Here is an 8,261-nt window from a genome sequence, read left to right as displayed (position 1 = left end):
TAATTTGGTAAGGACATGTTATTCCTCACTCCCCCCCCCCCATCCCTTTCTCCCTCTATTTGACTATTATTTAGAAGAAGGGTAGGACTTCTTGGACCTGTGAGGGATGTAAGAAGACCCTTACCCAAAATGACTACTCAGAGATCCCTCAGTAGAAGGCAGAAAAGTTGTTTATTGAAAAACCTCCGGAGGATGAGCCGTCCCATCGCAAGATAAGCTCGCGGTAGGAGGGCTAAAGAAGTAGTAAAAATACATAGCTTTTATACAAGAAATTACATCACAAGTAAGAGAGCATTGAGAAGGGGAGGGGGAGGCAGCTAATTGGTTGTTGCTAGTTGGAGAGATTGGAATGGAAGGTTTCTATTTCCCTGAAATCTCCTGATTTCTGGGAAACAAAGTCAGGCCTTCAGGCTTAATCAAGCAGACAGTGGTCCAGCTAATAGACTAAATATTGATAAATGTCAAATACCAATAAATGTCATCAGTTCAGGTTAAGTAAATATGTTTCTAGCTGGCCAAGGCTCAAGTAGATATGAGCCTGCACATATACAGGTCATAGGGGAGACACAGAAATAATAAAATACAGAAAAAGAATTCATACATTCCTGTAAGTTCTTTACCTTATCTATTCCCCACAGCTCCCCCCTTCTAATATGTAAATGATTTTTATCACATTTCTATGAAGAACTTACACACTTTTCAAAATCAGTTAATATATCTATACATTGTTTATCAAGTTCACAATCAAGATCATCCCTCTTTAATACATTCCAGTCTTTTCTCTGAAGAATCATCATTTTAATAGCATTTTCTGTATGCAATATTTTGATAGGGACCACTGAACTATTCTGGTTACTAATGTAATTATACAGGATAGACATAGCAGCAACAGGATAATACCATTGACTGCAATAAGTTCATACCATAAAAATTGCTTCCACCAACTATCTTAGAAACAGTTATCACAGAACAGATTGGCATTTGGCAAACATAAAAATACAAAGATAAATAAAGATGACAATCTAGGGAAACTGAGGCACAACATTACACACTCTTCTTCTGAATATTTGAATTATTGAATTACCTCCCTAAGATACCTGGGAGGTCTCAGCACCATAATTTTGACCAATCCAATGTGAGGCAAATAAATCAAAATGAAACTAGAAAATGCAAGGACTTATGGCAAGGACAAGTCTCTTCCTGACAACCCCAGAGTTATCAGCAGTACAAAGGCCCTCATCTCAGTCAGAGAATCCAGTTTGAGATGGACAGTTCACTGTGTTAGGGGGTCTGCAGTCATTTGTGCACTTAACTCAGCTTCTGCTTATAGAGGGAGTAGCAGGGCTCGAGACAGTCATGCTGCCCATTCAGAGGGGCAACCCACTCCAGGGGAGAAGGGTGAGGCTTAGAGTAGCTCCACCTGTCCCCACCCAGGGGGACAGACAGGGCTGCTACTAGAATACAGATTTCTGAGCAGAGCTATCAGAGCATGCACAGTTAGAACATGAAGGCAGGCAAACCCCAAACTTTAGAGGCTTGATCTCAAAAGGGCAATGTTATTAAAAATGCTGAGGTACCAGTTAAGAAACTGGGGTTACAGGGCTGGAGATTGCCAGTCCCAAGACAAGTGTCTTTATCTTAGAGATTTCTTTAAAACAGAATAGTTCCCAAAACTGAGTCTGCCAGGGCAATTCCACAGAATAAGGGATTTCAAAGCTAAAACATAGTAAAAACAAAAAGGATTGTTTAAGGACTTCCAATTCAATCTGAACTGGTGGTATAGGGGGTGGGGCAGAAGTACGTAAGGCAAAAGTGAAAGAAAACTAAGGGTTCCCACTCTTTTAGGTATTTTGAGAAAAATCCACCAGTTTCTCTAGTTCCCTATCTCTTCCTCTCCCTTTTTTTCCTCATGGAAAGGAATCATCCAAAAAATAATAATAATAAATAGTCAAATAACCATCCACATATAAATCCCAAGAGTGAATTAAAGTTCCTACATACATAACAGTCTAGTACAGGAGGAGTTTCCTAAAATCAATCAAATCAAATCAAATCAAATACCTTAAACAATTACATATTCTGAAGTGAACATAGATATTATAAACATATTATAACTTCCTTAACAGCAATAGTTACCATTTTGAATAATTTCCATCCCAAATCTTAAACACACAGTAATATTTGCATTTTTTTCTAACTCTAGTAATAGAGTTGTAATTTTAACAATAATTCATCAACCACTTTCCCACTTCCCCCATATCAGTCCAAATTACATCAGGAGCACTGGCGATGGTCTCGATCTTAGCTGCTTCAGGCTGAGAAATGGGCGAAAGTGCTCAATTCATGCAGGGGTGTGGTGTGGTGTCAATATAAGCTTCAGATGGGCCGATCCATGTCTCAGAAGAGATTCAATAATCTGTAATTTGACCAAAATCTAGAAAAACAAAAAAAACTAAATCTAACAAAGTTAGAATAGTCTGGACCTGCAACAATATGTGGGGAGGCCAGTATAGATTGGCCAGCAGTTCCTGTGTGAAGGAATAAGCTTGCTTCACAGGACAGGCAGACAGCTATAGTTCCAATAAATAGCAGTTAGGTTTCACAGACAATTGTAAATTGTCCTCTTATCATTAAAAAAAAATTTTTTTTAAATAAAACACAAATATCCAGTAACAGACAAATGACCAGGCTAAATACTTATTTGCCTAAGTATTTAGGATATAATGATTACATATAACCAGATTGGAAACAGCAAGGTATGACATATTTGAATTACATTAACAGTTCTTATTAGCTATTGTTCTGATCATAGAAATCAGTCACAGGAGGAAAAAATGCAAGAACATAACTATAACATAATATAAGCAGTTAAAACTCAATCTTCAGCACACTGAAGAGTGGAGCTTTAAAACTTCCAAATAGCATTAATTACAAGCCCAAAGAATTTCGTCTTCAAAGTTTCAAATAAATCTCAGTTATTTACCATGACCTTATATCAATAACAGTAAGAAATTTATCCCAGAAAATTCACACAATTCTTATATACCCAAGTAGATGTTGCATCTTGAATAAATTTAATATACCAATCATTTTGCTTTTAAAATACCCAATATACAGAAAAATCCCAAACTACATATGGTTCACAACAAAAACATTTTCAAAAGGAAGAAGGCAAAAACTATTATCCTTAAAGTCCCATTTCAGATAATTGGCATCAATACAGTTAATTAAAACTTCCTATTTTCACATAAAAAGAATCTGAAAAGTTCTTAAAAACATCAATTAAACTTTTTGAAATAACCCTTTCAAACTATATACCACATTTCTGATCATATTCTTTAAAATTCATAACCATTATATATCTAAAGAAACAAATATTCAATCAATTAACATCTTTTAAGAGCAGTTTGTCTCTTTAAATAACCATTTGTTTTCTTCAGCCAAAGGAACCAAGCGGCTGCCGCTTTCTACTGCTACTGACTTTCTCTCCTCCCACAAAAACACATCCCTTCTCACATCCATCTCTCTGTGACTACCCTTTCCAACCAGTTCCTTCTTTTTCCTACTGACGACTTCTTGAAATCATTTGTTTCTACTAATCAATCCTTCTTAAATTACCTTCATTCTCCTATCTCATCTCTCTGTCTCTCTCTCTTCCCAATGCTTACTTGCTCAAAATTTATTACATACTTTAAACACTCCTAAACCAAAAATCCTTCTGACTAGATGCTCTATTTAAACTATTAATTGCTTTTGTAAATCAATCTCTTTTCTCTTGTCTTTAAATCATCTTTTTTTAAACTTTAAACTTCAAGATTCACAATTAATTTCGAATCAAATTTCATAAAACTTATAATATAGTTTACAAATTACTCAATACTTTTAAAAAGCAACATACCATTTAAGTAGGGAGATACAAACACAAGCCCCCCCTAAGGTAAGCTACTGGCATTTTGTTTAATAACCTATATTTCAATTTGAAGTCCAATCAAATAATAAAAAAAAAGAAAAGTTTTTCTCTTCAGTTGTAAAGGCCACAATATTCGAAAAATTCTTAAGATTTTATACTCAGAATAAATCTAACATGTGTAAGGCAACAGTAAATTATTTCCCCCAATTTTAATTTTATTTCAATTTCAAAATTATAGTACCTCTTTAAAATATAGTAAATTCCCAAAACTCTTAATCAAATATTGCAAACAATTACCCAGTTTAGTCTTCTTAAACTTTCTGTTCTCTAATTCCATGAAGGCAAATTTACTAATAATGATTTTTCTTTCTTTTCCTGCAAATTTTTTTCTTTAGAAGTAGGCCTAGTTTTCCCACAGGTCCAACAGGTCAGAACACCCCTGTGTTCTACTATTTACCTCTCTTACTCTATATTTATTCCTCCTTTCCAATATCTGCAGTTTCTTATTTCCGATCTTAAATTTTCCAATCTTAACACACACACCAATTTAAAGTTATTTTAAAATTAACCAGTACTTCAGTTTGTGAAATTTCCTAAAATTTACCTAGATACTTTATTCCCATGTCTTTTCTTTAGTAACCAGGAAAGAGTTAAGCACCAATCCTTGCTTTACCTTGAGAATTTTTTTCTCTAGCTGAGTCCTGATAACAGGCTCCTTGTTTACAGGAGCGATAGCCACTGTTCTTCTATTTTTCTCAAAACTTTCCAAACTTTCAATCTATGTTTTTATTTTCCCCCTTCTCTCCCCCTTCCTGCAAAGCCACTGCCAGAGACAGAGGGAGAGAGAAAAATGATTTTTCTTTTCTTGAGAAGCCCAAAACTAGTTCCCAAATTCTAAGACCAATACATTCTGAGCCACTCTGAAAGAATTACTACTCTGAATGAATTCCAGTTCCCACAATTCATCCTGATATTTTTCTAAGCCTGTAACACAGAGCTGAATTCTTATCTCTTATGAGCGTTCTAACTTTTAACACAGAACAAAGGCAATGCAAAGCAGACATACACACAGACATTCATAAAACTCTTTTCACCTTTTACATACAGATTTAAGTCTGATATACCCAAATAATCCTGGGATATACATCCTCCCAGTTTTCTTCCCTTGTATATCTGGGAAGTTCATTCCAGTCTTGAATTCCCTAGCTAACGTCCTGATACAAATTTTCGGACTGCTTCTATACCACCCTGGACCCGATCCAGGTGTTGGCGGAGGCCCTATGTTATCCTCACGCCCAGGCAGAGGCCCTATGTTACCCTCACGCCCCCACAGCCACCCGAGAGCTTCCTTAGGAAAAGTCCTTTATCATTGGGGTTAACAGCAGTCCACACCAAAAATAAATTTAAGAGGGCTAATCCCTCAGGGTCTCCCTCGACCCAGCCAATAAACCCCCAGACTTCCCAAGAGCTTTACCTCGAGAACATATGTTTCTTTTCAGGCTGCAAATGCCGGCCATCAGGACTCTATTTCTTTCAATCTTCAATTCTGCATTCCACTGAGTATTCCTGCTTCGGGTCGTTGTCTAAGAGGGGAGGGAGGCTGCTCACCCAGAGCCAGAGACCATGGAGAAAACTACTCCGTGGGCGCCTGTCCCTGTTCGGGGTGCACATAGCCATCTCCCCCAAAGACCCCATCCCGGACGAGCCCCCATCTGTGAGGGATGTAAGAAGACCCTTACCCAAAATGACTACTCAGAGATCCCTCAGTAGAAGGCAGAAAAGTTGTTTATTGAAAAACCTCCGGAGGATGAGCCGTCCCATCGCAAGATAAGCTCGCGGTAGGAGGGCTAAAGAAGTAGTAAAAATACATAGCTTTTATACAAGAAATTACATCACAAGTAAGAGAGCATTGAGAAGGGGAGGGGGAGGCAGCTAATTGGTTGTTGCTAGTTGGAGAGATTGGAATGGAAGGTTTCTATTTCCCTGAAATCTCCTGATTTCTGGGAAACAAAGTCAGGCCTTCAGGCTTAATCAAGCAGACAGTGGTCCAGCTAATAGACTAAATATTGATAAATGTCAAATACCAATAAATGTCATCAGTTCAGGTTAAGTAAATATGTTTCTAGCTGGCCAAGGCTCAAGTAGATATGAGCCTGCACATATACAGGTCATAGGGGAGACACAGAAATAATAAAATACAGAAAAAGAATTCATACATTCCTGTAAGTTCTTTACCTTATCTATTCCCCACAGACCCGTAGGGCTGAATAAGGAGAAGCAAAAGGTAGAAGTTACAATAAAGAAAATTAGGGGTAATAAAAAGAAAAACTTGTTAACAAAGGTATCATGTAGTGGAATAGAGGCAGTAAATTCCCTTTACTGGAGGTCTTTAAACAAAGGGTCGATGGCCACTTGTGTAGATTGTAGTGAGATTACTGTTCTGGTAAGCATTTTATAGGAGAAGCTAAGTGATACAGTGGGTAGGGGGTATTAGAAATGGAAGACTTTTTTCATGAGTTCAAATCCAGTCTCAGACATCCACTATGTGATCCAAGGCAAGTCACTTGATATTGACTGCCTCGGTTTCCTCATCTGTAAAATGAGCTGGAGAAGGAAATGGCAAAGAGAGTTGCCCACTATCATCATTACTATTCAATATGGTATTAGAAATGCTAGCTTTGGCACTAAGAGAAGAAAAAGAGATTAAAGGAATTAGAGTAGGTAATGAGGAAACCAAATTATCATTCTTTGTGGATGATATGATGGTATACTTAAGAGAACCTCAGAGAATCAACTAAAAACAATTAGGAAATGGCAAAGAGTCAGACATAATTTTAAAAAATAACTATTAAACAACATTCTTTAGACCAGTTAGTCTCTGAAATCCCCTTCTAACTCTGAAAATTAGTTAATGCTGTGATTTTTTTCCCACTTCCATCATTACATCTAGAAGAATCTGTAATCTGGATGTTTGCTCTAATTGTGCAGTTTACAACCTTTCCTTACTGCTTCATCCTACGGAACTATTGTGCATGACCTGATATGGCTGATGTAGTACCAAATGTTGTTATTTAGGCACCAGATAATATGCTTTAGGAGAAATTCCAAAAGTTGGGTTTCAGTCATGTAAAGAATTCACAGTGGCCATTCTCTGGCAAAAGATAGATTTATTTAGGGGAATAGGTTACAGACAAAATAATAGAATACAATAGACACCAGAATTAGTAAATATTTTAGATACCAGAATTGGTAAACATTTAAAATAGAGTGGAAGAGTATATAAAGACCCGAGTTATCCAGTGGAACACACAATTACTCCGTAGGAAGTTGAATACTCCATGAGGCTGAAGCATGCCCTTAGCTGGCAGGCTCAATCCTGAAAGGGACTTAGCACCCTAAATGAATTAGCTATAAGGAGGAAAAAGGGGCTTAGGAGAGCTACATCATGACATGGGGAGGGGTAAAAGGGAAAGACACCATGGCAGAGTGTCAGTGGCTGATTGACCCAAAGGAGGGGAATTGGGAAGCCAAGGCCCATACAATGCTTTAAAGGGAAAATTGAGCCACAGGGATTTGACATATTCTCACTGGATTATTCCCAAAGGGTGAGGCCAGGGAACTAAATAGATTTCTGATTATCTTTTTCCTGCCTACTCCAGGGAATAATTTTTATCAGTTTTTCAGTTTCTCCCTGAACATCCCACCCACCATTTAGGATCTCAACACTTCCACAGAAATGGCTCCATCCAACAGGAGAAAGGCCTTCCTTCAGTTCTTTTAAAATTAAAGGCTATTTTGTATTTGCACAGAAATTGGTTAAATTTACAATTACATTTTACCCACCCCAGTAGAATGAGGAGAGGAAGAATATCTTTAGGCAAAATTTCTCTGCTAAACGGTATTTAGGAATACTTTCTGTGTTATACTGGAACCTTTTATCAAAAGTTTTTCTCAACAGAAAGGAGGGACTGTAGAATCTTGGGAGGCAGAAGGTAGGACAACTTTTTAATCCCTAGAGAGTATGCTATAGGAGAAGGGACAGATTGTATAAATGAATGCCAGCAATTAGCAATTATAATGGCGGGACATTGCTACCTGAGACTGAATGGAATCATGATCATTTGGGTCACTAGTTCGGTAACCTGCTTAAAAAGTACCTTGATAGAATTTACTGCTTTATTGGGGTTGGATGAATATATCACCTCTCCATTTCCTCTCCCTCCTTTCCTTCACAGTAGCTTGGGGAACTGGTATTGGTTAATATTACATTTTGTTTATTTTCTGTCTATATGTTTATGATGGGTTTTGTGTCCAGATAAATTTAAACTGAGTTTTTTGTTGTTGTTTCCTG

This window comes from Antechinus flavipes, chromosome 1 (genome assembly GCF_016432865.1).
Source record: "Antechinus flavipes isolate AdamAnt ecotype Samford, QLD, Australia chromosome 1, AdamAnt_v2, whole genome shotgun sequence".
Taxonomy (NCBI): domain Eukaryota; kingdom Metazoa; phylum Chordata; class Mammalia; order Dasyuromorphia; family Dasyuridae; genus Antechinus; species Antechinus flavipes.
The sequence above is the reverse complement of the archived record's forward strand: the minus strand, read 5'-3'. Positions refer to the sequence as shown.